Source organism: Rhinatrema bivittatum, chromosome 1 (genome assembly GCF_901001135.1).
Source record: "Rhinatrema bivittatum chromosome 1, aRhiBiv1.1, whole genome shotgun sequence".
In the NCBI taxonomy this organism is placed as follows: domain Eukaryota; kingdom Metazoa; phylum Chordata; class Amphibia; order Gymnophiona; family Rhinatrematidae; genus Rhinatrema; species Rhinatrema bivittatum.
This window is the reverse complement of record NC_042615.1, coordinates 506254557-506268250: the sequence shown is the minus strand read 5'-3', so window position 1 is coordinate 506268250 and position 13694 is coordinate 506254557. Positions and strand designations below refer to the sequence as shown.

At 48.3% G+C, this 13694-nt stretch overlaps 1 protein-coding gene across 6 annotated transcripts in view; it reads right to left on the bottom strand.

Annotated features, from left to right (window-relative positions):
* The window catches only part of LOC115096294 (synaptonemal complex central element protein 1-like), a 226874-nt gene that overhangs the window by 40581 nt on the left and 172599 nt on the right, over window positions 1-13694 (bottom strand). The gene's annotated exons all lie outside the window — the stretch shown is intronic.

The following is a 13694-nucleotide window of genomic DNA, read 5'->3' as shown; positions in this document are numbered from 1 at the left end:
GCCTCACCGACACAAATCAAGCCCAAAAAACACCATACAGGTCATAAAAGACCCAGAGAGATATCATCCCTTCTAGTTATCGACTCTGATCCAGATATCTCTCCACCTCATCTGTCAGGCACTGATTCATCATCACCTGATGCGCTATCAAGTTTTTCTCTAGGCTCCATGGGCACCCTTGCCCCTGATCGTCCTCAAACAGTATCTCCACCGGTTACTCCATCTCCGGAGAAGGTTCCATATAAAAAAACGTACGCAGGCAGACATACTCGGTCCGTTCTACCACCTATAGCAGACCCACCCCCTGTACCGTCTACCTTGGGACTGACTAACCAAGCTATGTAACAGATAATCTCTATTTTGAGCTGATCCTAAATCCGTGGAACAATTTCATCTGCCACCTCAGCACACTCCTCCCATATCACCAACGGTTCCACAGGACCCCGCAATCCCTGGTCCAGCACCAAAAAACCTACCGAGTGTACCTTCCTCGCCAGTTGAAGATATTCCACACTCAGATTCTTCATCAAACTCATCGACGGGCTTTCCGCCTGATCCGGCGGCGGGTCCCCCTGAGCCCTCCTCTCCACCAGAGGATCTTTCTTATTCTCAGTTTATAGAAAAGGTGGGTCAGATGCTCAATGTGGAGACAAGGAGAGATCCTGATCCACGTCAGGAGATGTTAGGAATTCCAAAGATTTTTGCTGCTCCGAATGAACCGGTGGCACTACTGCAACATTCAGTATTGACTGCGGTGATGGAGAAGTCATAGGATACCCCGCTATCCATTCCTCCAATATCACGCAAAATAGACCTGAAATATCGAATGAAGGACTCCCCCTTCCATTCAACAGTCCAGCTCCCACATCAATCAGTAGTGGTAGAGTCGGCAATGCAGAAGGCTCATAAATCGCAACCTCATTCAAATACACCCCCAACCAGAGATAATAAATCACTTGACGACTTTGCAAAAAAGTCATTTCAATCTGGGATGCTAAACGCCTATATACAAAACCACCAATTCTATATAGCGCAATATCTTTTCGAAAATTTACAAGTGCTGAAGCCACATCTCCAACAGGGAACCCAGGACACAGGTTTGCCTGTATAGTACTGCAACCTAGAGGAAGGTTTAAGACACCTGCTGCAGTTTATTTAAGAAGGGTTTGATATCTCCTCCAAAACTTCGGCTAATGCCATAGCAGCAAGAAGCCTGGCATGGCTCCGTTCTAGTGCAATAAGGGACGATGTTGATGATAAATTAGCGAATCTGCCCTGCCGTCTGGATAACTTATTTGGGGATAAGTTCACTGACACAGTGACGAAGCTTAAAGAACAGAAAACAGCAGTTCTTTCACTCACATCCCCTCACCAACCATCCACATCTAGGTGTCAATATTCTTCTTCTACTACATATAGAAGAACCAACTTCAGGGCCTATAAACCTTATCCATACTACAAGCCTCTGTCCTCCACTCTGTTCAATATTTATCTACTTCCCCTCTGCAAACTTCTCTCAAATCTATTCTTCCATTTCTACGACCCAGGGATTGGATGTGTTCACTGGATTTGAAGGATGCATATGCTCACATACCAATGCATCCCAATTCCTGGTGTTACCTCTGTTTCTAGACAGACAACCAACACTTCCAATACAAAGTTCTTCCATTCGGCCTTTCCTCTGCCCCCAGAGCCTTCACCAAATCTCTGGCAGTAGCGGTGGCACATCTCCATCGTCAGGAGGTGCAAATATTTCCTTATCTGGATGACTGGCTTCTAGTAGTACCAAATCAGACTCTCTTACGAGACAATCTGCTTCGGACTATCTCTTGCCTGGACAATCTAGGTCTCTTAATCAACCTCGAAAAGTCAAAACTAGAACCCACTCAAATCTTACAATTCATAGGAGCCTACATCGACACAATTCAATCAAGGCCTTCCTACCACACCCATGAGCATTAGCTCTCCCCACACTGTCTGCAGTTCTACTTCATAGTACACAACAGTTCCAGCTCGCCAGATCCTGACCTTTCTAGGACACATGGCAGCATCCAGCTACGTAGTCCCACATATGCGTCGCCTACAATGGGGTCTAAAAAACCAATGGACCAATTTCTCCATCCATTGTCCACTCCCATCTCCTTAACCAACAGCATGAAGAAAGACCTGCAGTGGTGGCTACTCCCTTCGACCCTACTAGCAGGTTCACCTCTATGACCCCTTCAACATCAAATAATACTCACCACAGATGCATCTCCCAAGGGATGGGGAGCTCATCTAGACAAGCTACAAACACAGGGTCTATGGACACATACGAACACAAACGACACATAAATTTTCTGGATCTCAGAGCGGTCAGAAATGCCCTTCGAGCCTTTGAAAACTCCCTACGGGGAAAAACAGTGATGATTCACACAGACAATCAGGTTACAATGTTCTACATAAACAAAGAAGGAGGGTCCAGTTCTTGGAACCTTTGCAAGGAAGCAGTTCAGATACTGGAATGGGTCACCACAGATCCATCTCTCTCCAAGCAACTTATCTGCCCGGAATCAGAAATTCCAGAGCAGACAAACTCAGCAGAAGATTTCATCCCCATGAAAGGGAACTACATCAAGAGGTCACACAGCACATATTCTCCATTTGGGGCGTTCCTTCCATCGACTTCTTTGCGACCGAAAGCAACAGGAAAGTGGACAACTTTTGCTCGGTTTACCCGAGCTTACTCAAACTAGCTCCAGACGCTTTCCTCATAAGTTGGTCTCACAATTTACTGTATGCGTTCCCTCCAATACCACTCATCTCTCACACAATCCAGAGATGCATCGAAGACGACACAGATCTGATCCTAATCGCGCCAGCATGGCCAAAACAACCATGGTACAGCTACCTCATACAACTGTCAATACACAATCCAATTCCCCTGGGCAACAGCCCTCAACTTCTGCAGAGGGGCAAGTCCATGATACATAAAGAATTGGGAGAAGGTGCAATTCACCTAAAGGTTTAGCACAAGGGACCTTGGTTCTAGCACATACTGGACAGGCTAAAACAAGTCTTACAATCCTTGCATACGGAAGGCACCAAAAAAACCCTAGAAATCAATTCAAAAGTTTTCATAATCCCTGAATGTCCAGAGTTTGAAATCATGCCTCCTTTTGAAAACATCTGGGCAGCAAGTATCTGTAACAAAAATATGCCCAACAGGAACCACTACAGGAGGTTCCTGGACTGAAGATTCCAGATTAATTTTCTTCATCAGATCACGCTTAACTGTATTTGCAATGATCCTGAAGGCTGGTATAATGGAGCCTTTATCATAAGATGCAGGAGTCTCCTCAGAGGAAAATTATCATGACAACAGATTGGCCTTAACATTCTTTGAGCCAAGACAAAAGGAGATAATATACTGAAAATGAGCAAAGAAGATGACCCACCTTGCTTGCCAGGTTCAAATGTTTCACAGCTTCAATATAAAATAAATGGTTGTGATCCATAAGGCTTGTAATCAGAAAGGTGGTTCCTTCCAATAGGTGTCTCCACTCTTTGAAGGCCAACTTAATGACAAGGAGTTCTTGGAGTCCCACCACTGAGAATAACTATCCCACTTCCCCTTGTAATTACGTCTGGTGGAAGGCTTTCTGGAAGAAAGAAGTACATCCTCTATGTGGGTTGGAAGTGCAAGATGACTTAATATTTGCCTCTCAATCTCCACGCCGTTAGGTGAAGGGAATGATGCATCGGGTGGAGTAGAGCTCCTCCCTCCATCATTAGGAGATCTGAATCGGTTCCCAGAGGTGTCGGGGAGGCTATGGATAGACGAAGGAGATAGGCATACCATGGCTGTCGTGGCCACGCTGGAGCTATTAGAATCATATCTGCTACATCCTGAATACACTTCTGAATTGTCATTGAGATAAGAGGAATGGGAGGGTATGCGTATAGTAGGCCCCCTGTCCATGGAATGAGAGAAGCATCGGGAGCATATCGAAGTTTGCTGGGATAAATAGAGCAAAAGCGAAGAACTTGCCGATTGTCCTCTGTTGCAAAGAGGTCTATATTTGGATAGCCCCATTTGTTGAAGAGAGCTGTCACTACTTGCGGATTGAGCATCCATTCGTGTGGATGAAAGATTCTGCTGAGGCGATCCGCCATGGTATTGTCCAGGCCTGGTAAATAGGTAGCCTGGAGAGATATGTTCCTCGCTTCTGTCCAATAAAGAATGCGAAGGGCTTTCCGACAGAGTCCACGAATAGGACCCGCCTTCTTTGTTTATGTAGAACATGGCGACTTGGTTGCCCGTGGAAATCATTAGTTGCTTCCCTGCCATGTGAGTGGAGAAGGTTTGGAGTGCATTCCAGATCGCCTGAAGTTCAAGTAGATTTATGTGGAGTTTTGATTTCTCGGGGGACCATAGACGTTGAGTTTTCAAATCGGTCAGATGTGCTCCCCAACCCTTCCTGGATGTTACGGTCCCGGGCCGTGCCCCGGTCCCTCCACCTACCTCGGGGCCGGCCCGGGCTGCTGGAACTGCTCTTTGGCCATCTAGGCCCGACCTGGCTCCTGCCGCGGCGTTCCCTCCTTGAGGGAGATGCCGCCGATCCTCCGTGGCTGGCCCCGCCCCCTAGGCGCGCACGCGCAGGGGCTCCAGGTTTAAAGGGGCCAGCGCGGGAAAACTAAGCACAGCCCCGGGAGTGACATCAGATGCTGCATGGTTATTTAAACCCTGCAGCCGGTTCTAGCCTTGCCTTGCAACAAGGTTCACTCGGCTTAAGAGGTTCTAGTTGCTGTTCTGGATCGCTGATCTTGTCTTCGGTTTCTAACTTCTGGTTCCTGACTCTGGCTTCCGACCTTGGCTCGTCCACTAACTTCCGGCTTCAGCTTCTGTTCCTGGATTCGTCTTTGGCTTCTGACTCCTGGCTTCCGACCTTGGCTTGTACACTGACTTCTGGCTTCTCATCATCCACAGATATCCGGTTCTTCACCCTCCAGGGGGCCTCGCCTAAGTCCCATCGGCTCGGTTCCTCACGGGCTCCTCCCGGGGGGACCATGGGCTTCCAAGGGTGAAGTCTTCATCTACCTCCTGTTGCCGGCTGCTCTCCTCTGGTCCTCGGTCGCAGAGGACCTCGCCTAAGTCCCAGCGGCTCAGGTCCTCACGGGCTCCTCCCGGGGGGACTGCGGGCTTCCAAGGGTGAAGCCTTCGAGGGTTCCTCTTCGGCGCCGCCTCCCGGCTGCGACATCCAATGTGGGCTCCCACAGTGCATTACCATCTGTCCCAGCCGACTCAAGGGTCCATGTTCCTAACAGATTGCAAGGCCATGGACCTGGCAGATGCCACGGGCCTGAACGCCATTCCCGGTATTGCACAGCGGTTGCAACAACAACAAATATGCATTGACTCCCTGATGACGATAGTGCAGAGATTAGCCAATCGGATAGATGGAGCTGCCGCAGTCAGCCCCCCGGTACCTGTATCTGTGGCTGATATCGGACCGACCACGCCCACACAACTGCCAGTGCCCTCACGGTACTCTGGGGACGCCAAGTTATGCCGAGGATTTCTTAATCAATGTTTCATCTGGTTCAACCTGTTTGCCAGCCCAGTTTCCCACGGATCGGATTAAAACCAACTACATTATTACCTTGGACGGGAAACCTCTGGCATAGGCCTCCTCAGTATGGGAGTGTCAGGACTCCCATCTGGCTAACCTGGAGCAATTTGTCGCAGCCTTCCGGCAGATCTTCGATGAGCCCTCCCGCAGGCCTAATGCCGCCTCAGAGTTACTTCAGCTACGCCAAGGCAACCGGCCCCTGTCCGGTATGCAGTGGAATTCCAGACACTAGCAGCCGAGCTGAACTGGGGAAACGACAGCCTTCACGGCGTACTCCTGGAGGGTCTCTCCCCAAGATTCCAAGATGAGCTGGCAGCCAGGGACCTCCCGGACGACCTGAACAGCCTCATTGACTTGGCGGGTTGCGTGGACCTCTGTGTCCAACGCCAGTTCCGGGAAGGGAGGCCTTCTCGGAGACTCGGGAACTCTGGATCCCCATTTTCCCGACCTGTACCCTCTCCTTCTGCATCTCCAGGAAATCAAGATACAGAACCCATGCAGTTGAGCCAGGGCCCAATCTCTCAGGAGGAGAGAAGACGACATCTTGTCCAGGGCCTGTGCCTATATCAGTGATGGCTAACCTATGACACGCGTGTCAGAGGTGACACGCCAAGATGTTTTTGCTGACACACGCAGTGTTTCATGGACTATTGGGATTTTTTTTTTTTTTTTATCGGCTGTGCCGAGCCTTTTTTTTTTCGGCTGTGCCGACCCTTTAAAATTTGTTTTTTAGTATCCCCCCACCCTCTGGATCCCTCCACCCCCCCAATGCCCCTGGGCGCAGGGAGGCTCATGCGGCGCAGCGATAGGCAAGGCCGTGGTGAGGCTCACGTCACCACAGCCCGAAGAAAAAGATCGTATTTAAACGCACTGATGCTCCTCCTCCTTCCTGCCTGTGCGGCCCCGGAAGTAAAGATTGCCGGAGCCGCGTGGGCAGGAAGGAGGAGAAGCATCAGCGCGTGCAGAAGAGGAGCAGCACTTGCGCTTACGGGCCGCCGCGAATTCCAAGTCGCAGCGGTCCGAGAAGAGGAAGAGGCCCGGTAGCAGGACCGCTGCAGAGCCCATCCTGCGGCGACCTGCGAAGATGAGACCCAGAGGTGAGACAGAGGCTGAGGGTCTGTAGAGGGTGTGTGTTGTGTGCGTTTATGAGATGAGTCGAGAGATTGAGTTTGAGAGTGAGGATCTGAATGTTTGCAGAGACAGCATGTGCTTGAGCAAGACAGCATGTGGGAGTGAGAGAGAGCCTGTGTGTGTGAGAGTCAGACAGCATGTGCCAGTAAGAGACTGTATGTATGAATGATTGTATGAGAGAGAGCATGTGACAGTGAGAGCCTGTGTGTGTGTGTGAGAGAGAGAAATGCATGTGAGAATGAGAACCTGACTGTGTGTTTGAGGGAAGAAGATGGAGAGAAAAGAAACAGAAAAAAAGACAATATAAAAGGAGTTGGCAAAAAAAAATAAGAAAGGGAAGGTGGGAAAAAAAAGCCTGTGACCAACCAATTAGAAAACTAAGATCAGACAGCAAAGGCAAAAAAAAAAATTACTTTTTAGTGATTGGCACATGTAATCTTTGGGAATGTGCAAGAATAGCACTTTCTCTATGGATCTCACAATGTACAAGATCAGCATGGAGAAAGTGGAAGCCCACGGGGCCTGCACAGAGGAGGCAGCAGAATGGGCTTCAGTGTCAGTAGCAGCAATCAGTGCCTCCCCAATAACCATGTGGCAGCAGTGACAGTGGCAGCAGAGGAATGAGAGAGGTTCCGAGGTTGCTGGCAAAAGAGAGGGGGGTCTGCCTTTAGTGTGTGCATGTGTATGAATGGGACTCTGCCTGGGGATGTATGTGTATGAATGCATGGGTGCCTGCCTGGGGGATGGGGAGGGAGTGGTGTGAAAATGAATGGGAGCCAATAAAAGAAACCGACTGACAGATGAAGTTTGTAACGCTTGCTTGGGCTTGAAGTGTACAAAATACCAACCTTCAATTGAAGATTTAGCCAATGAAATTCAGCAACAAAAAAGTCACTAAGCAGTAAGGTAAAGAATTATTTGTTTTTGTTTATTAATAAATACAGTACATATATTAAAATTATAACTGTGAAATGAGAGGAATGGAAAGGCTCGAACGGAGAACGTATGAGACTTATAAGGATAAGATATAGGTTCCATTCCGTGACTAGTGAAAATAGAGGCAGCTTGATCAGTGGATAATCCATGGTAAGCTGACTCAGAAGGGGTTTACCGTTAATCGGGTATCCCCACTCCCAAACGATACACCAATTGGAATAAAGGTGTACCTATGTGGAGGATGTCTGGGGAGCAGAATTCGAGGGAGCAAGAGAAAAGAGTCGTGTAGAGAAAGAAAAAAGGGTAATACCCTTTTGTATTCGTCATGTGGTAAATCATGCCATTTTGAATGGTAGGATTTATGTGTGGAAGGTTTTGTGACGCTACCAGTACCTGAGAACATCAGTGAGTCTACGATTTGAGACTGACTTGTGAGAAGGCAAATTGGTTACTGGTGTGATAGATTGAGGAAGCATACTGGTCTCGGCCAGGACGTGGGTCTGAGGAACAGTGAACCCCGTCCCGGTTCAACATTAGAAGAGTGCTGTCTATGAGAGTCAGCAGAAGAGACACATTTAAGAGGCCCTTGATTGAAGAAAGGCGTCTATGGGAACACATTGGAAACATGTGTAGGGAGTAGAATCTGTGCACCGTATGGTTCGATTCAGACGCAGAGGGCAAGTTTGGTTGACCTCAGCGTTAGAAGATTTTTCCCGCTACACATGTAGTCCAAGACCATTCGAGAGGATGGACACCTACATGGAGAAGGTCTACTAGTGCGTTCAGTAAATCTCTTAGATAAGTGGCCCGAGGATACATGGAGTGAGCAAGGGCCAAGGGTAGAGCTGCGCAGCTTCCTTGCAGAGCAGTGAAGAGGTTGTGCGTGCTTGTGTGTTGGAAAGCACATTGTCCCTATGCTGTCTGTCTGTATGCACAAAGATTTGTTGCAGAGGCAGTATTGAAAGGCATAAGGGTATAACTCATGGCTACAAGCTCCAGGAAGTTCATGTGAAACTGTGCCTGGAGTGGAATAGACGCATATTGGGTTGAGAAGCTTTTAGGTCAAACTTTACAACCCTGAGTAAATGCAAGCATGAGCAGAATCAGACTAGGTTTTGGTTCTAGATCTGCAATATGGATGAGGGACGAAAGCGGTTGAACAGCTTAGACCCACTGATAATGGAAATTCACTGAATCTAACCCATAGCAGTTTTGGATCTATGAGGAAAGTGCACAGTGAAAAACCCCCATGGCCCGACAATGAAGAATTGAGGGGATGAGGTTATGGAAAATGCGCGCAGAGACATGTAAGAATTTATTAGAATGTCTGCGCGTATGCTGGACAGGAAGGTCATTATGACTGTGGTGTCCAAAAGTGTTGTATAAAGGATTTATGGCAGTGACAGTAATCCCAGGTAGTAAATGTATAGGGAGTCATGAAGAAGTTAGAGCTCCTTGCGTGGACTGACTGTGGTTATGCAGCTGTGCATGCAAGGAAGGCGTGAATGATGTTGCACTCCGTAGAGAAACAGCAGTCACAGATAGTGATTCAATGAAAATACTCTAGTTGCCGAAGCTGGTGCAACCGGAAGAGCTTGGGATTGTAATACTGTTGACTTACCATGAAGCACATAGAAAGATTAGAGGTAATGTACTTACTACAATATGGAAGCATGGTGACGAGAGATAACATTTTACCTGTGCCTTCTGAAGAAAGTTGGTATTTCTGAGGTCCAGGATGGCAGAGAGTAACTACTTTGTGTTGAAAGAAATAATAGTGTAATTAAAACTCCCCAACGCCCCCTCCTGCGCTTTGTAGCGTCTGGGGGAATGTACCGGGAACCTTGGTACAAAGTGGGGTGGCCGCTCTGATATCCGGCCAGTTGGGAGACCAGAAGGTGTCCAACTGGAGGGGCTGATGTAATCTGGATATCATGTAAGCTTCCACGGGAGCGTGAGCGGTAAAGTCTTACCCGCATTTCTGTGTACTGTACAAGGAGACATCGAGACCTGTCGTCAGGCTTCGAGGTGTACTTGCACTTGAGGTAGTAGTTGCTGGATCTCATGTTTAGCAGATCAGCGAATGCATCTGGAACTTTGGTTCTGAATTAGGAACCAGAAGCCAGAGTATTAATCAGTACAGAGCCCTGTTGCTGAAAATGGGAGGATGTTCTGATGCAATCCCAAAGAAATGATAGAGAGGTTCTCTTGGTATTGTGGCTGACATAGCTGGCATAGCGATATGTGACACTAATACGGTTCTTGGAAGGTACATGACCTAGAACTTTTCGAGCCATGTGGCCCGAATTAGAGAACACATCTCAATGGGAATGCCGCAGAAGCGGGTACTTACCATCCGACGTGGATCGCCGAAGGACGAGCCGGTGAAGATTGCTGGCTCTGTGGATTTCAGGAGTCATCGAGGGAGTAGATGCCCGTCTCAACTCTGATGCCTGGTATGGTGGTGCAGGTATAGAGGAGACAGGCTGAGCGTGGCTGGCGCTAACACCGTAATTAGTGGAGGGCCACAATCCCGCACCGATGTCGGTGGGGCATGCCTCGGGAACAGGGGAGCCAATTAACAACTCGTGAACCCGGCCCTCGTCGCAGCGGCTCGATGTCTTGTGACGCCAGTGCAGAATTCTTCGGAACTCGTTCTGGTGTTTCTGGAGCACCAAGGACTGCCAATACTGTGCGGAACAGTGTCGATGGCAGTGGTGATGTTGCTCGGCCCAAGCATTCTCCAGCATCGAGAAGGATAGCACCGATGTGCTGGATGGCATCGGTGGCGGACGGTCACCATGTTGGTGACAATGCATGCCACGGTGCTCAGCCCGGTCTTTCCCCAGCGCAGAGATGGATGCCCTCGCTGTCTTGGATGGTGACTGATGACGGACTGTGGAAAGAAACTCGATGGAGATTCTGGTGAAATTGATAGGTAATTTAGTTTGTAACCTCGAGAAACTATAGAGAGTACCCATTGGTCTGAGGTTATTTTTAGCCAATGTGTGTGAAAGTGGGATACTCTTCCTCCCACTGGCAGATCTGGTCGAGGGTTTAAGGGATGGACTTGTTCTCTGGCCTGTATTTCAAAAACCCATCGCTGGGCCTGTCTGTGGAAGAGGTTGGGTGCGGGTTGCTCTAGGCTGTCTGGCTTGGGATCTTTGTTGTGGCCTAGTGGACCTAGCCCTAGAAGTTTGGGGATAATATCTCCTAGGCCTGTAATAAGAACGCCTGGATTCCCTCCTAGGTAGTCGCCGAGGAGGTTGTGTAGATGTATCTTGTGGCATCTGAGACAACTGACATAATGTCTCTGTATGGTCCTTAAGTTGCTGTACGGCCTCTTGGACTTTTTCTCCAAATAAGTTGTCTCCTAGACACGGTAAGTCCACAAGTTTTTCCTGGACTTCAAGTCTGAGGTCTGAGGTCTTCAGGCATGCCCATCTGCGAGCAGTGATTCCAGCAGCTGCTGTTCTGGAAGCCGTGTCAAAGTTGTCGTAAGCCGCCCTCACCTCATGTTTCCCGGCTTCTAGGCCTTTGTTGACTATGGTCTGTGCTGCTTCCTGAAATTGTGTCGGTAAAGAATTGGTAAATTCTTCCATCTGATTCCAGAGATGTCTCTGGTACTGTGTCATATACAGTTGATAGGCAGAGATTCTGGAATTCAGGATTGCACTTTGGTAAACTTTTCTTCCAAGGGAATCGAGGAAGCAATGATCTTTTCCAGGTGGAGTTGAGGAGTGTGGGCGGATACGTTTAGATTTTTTCTGGGCAGATTCCACTACCACAGATTGATGTGGTAGTTGTGCCTTTTGGTATCCTAGTGCTGTCTGCACCAAGTATGTGGAGTCCACACGTTTATTTACTGCGGAGACAGTACATGGATGCTCCCAAATCCGGTGTTGCAGATCCAGGAGGACATCATGTATTGGGATCACCAATACTTGTTTAGGTGGGTCAACAAACTGCAGGACTTCTAAAGTATGTTGTCTAGTATCCTGCTCTGCCGACAGCTTAAAGGGAATGGTGCTGCCATGTCCTGTATAAAGGTGGAAAACGATAAATCTTCTGGTGGGGACTTCTTTCTCGGTTCTGGAGGTGAAGGGTCCGACATGAAGTCCTCCGAAGATGTGTCCGTACCCTGATCATCCCAAGAATCCTCATCATCATCTCTATAGGGAGATTTTGGGGAGGATCTGGGTGGTTGATGAATACCTGATAGTCCTGGTAATGGGTCATCGAAGGGTGGTGAAGAAACCTCTTCTGTTGATTTTTTTGGTAGGTTATCGATGACACTTTGGTATCTCTGTAAGAGACATTGGAAGAAAGCCAGATCCTGAGGTTCAGGTTCTTCTGACTGTGGTTGTGTCGATGGAACTGTAGGTGGCATCGACGCAGGTGTTGTTGAAAGTGCCCGCGTCGGTGTCGAAATCATCGACGGCAGTAACATGGAAATTGGCATCGAAGAGGTCGATGGCAGTTGTGTGTAAATCGATGTCGATGCTGTGATGATTCTCGGTATCGTCATCGATTCTCCTTTTGTCCTCGATGTCAACATCGACACCGGCATCTGTGGTACCACCGGCATCGGCATATTTGCCGGCATTGATGCTGTGAGCATCGGCATCGATGGGCCCGTCAGAATTGATTGTTGGTCCTTCAAAGCCTGTGAAACCGCTTGTCTGATGAGGTCAGACAATTCTGGCATTACAACTGATGGTACCAGAGCAGTTGTAAGCGGTGGCGGAGGCTGAGGTATGAGGTCCTGCACAGAGCCCTGTGGAAGATCAGGCATCGATGGTTGTGGAGGAAGAGGACCAGGAGTCGACAGGACCGATGTCTCTTGTGTTCTTGGCCGCTTCGCCGTCGATTCTTCTTGGGAAGTGGATTCGGACATCGATGGTCGTCGATGTCGATGCTTGTGTTTTGACTTATGTTGATCAGTGGATTTCGTCAATATCGAAGACGATGAAGGTGATGAACGATCTCCCGACGGTCCCGGGCAAGGTTTTTTAAGCAGGAGGCGCTTAGTCGCTCCGGCCGAAGACAACTTCGATGACGTCGAAGGGGATGGAATAAGTTGGAGACGGAACAAATGTTCCATTTTCTCTAGCCTAGCTTTGCGGCCTTTCGGCGTCATCTTAGCGCATTGTGGGCAATTATTTACCTCATGTTTATCGCCCAGGCACATTACATACTCAAGGTGTGGGTCGGTGATAGACATTTTTCTGGCGCATACAGGGCATTTTTTAAAACCCGTAGCCATTTTCAGGTCGACAGCCGTCGATGAAAAAGTAAATTCGTGAGAAGAAAATTTTTTTACTCTAAGAGCAAAAATATGAGACGGAGGTACTCACCAGCCGGTGAAGAAAAAACCCCCAGAGACTTGGGTAAAGAGAATATCAAATAAATCCTGACTTTTCAGTCAAAAAGTGGTGTTGAGAGAGTCTCAACGGCTCCTGTTCCGCGATGCCTACAGCAGCGCGGAAAAACGAAGACTGAAGAGAGACCTCTGTGGCAGAGAATATCATGCCAAGCTGGGCATGCTCAGTGGCCTCACAGGGCCAGTCAAAAATTTCTAGAAACTTTGACAGAAAGTTTTCCCACACTAGGGCTCCATCAATGTCGTCACCCATATGTGAGGACTACATCCTACTTATCCTGGGATAAAAGGATTTGTACTACATTATTGCAACTATTGTCTTTACTATACCTGTATATTACCTTTGCTGCATTGCTTTCTGGAGCATAGCTTAGCAGCAGTAATAAAGCACTGCTTATCCTGGAATCTAAAGTTGTGCTGACTCAGAGTATGAGTGTGGCATAAAGTGCTTGTGTAGTAGATTCTGTCAGGAATGAAGCCTGCAGGATACTGGCTTAATTTGTGTTCAGGGCAGTGGATCCTGCAGAGGGCCCACAGGACACCAGCCTTGTTTGTGTTTCAGAGCAGTGGATATGTGTCTTACGATATCCTCAGAGTGAACCTGCAACAGATGGGTCTGATGCCCCTAAGCA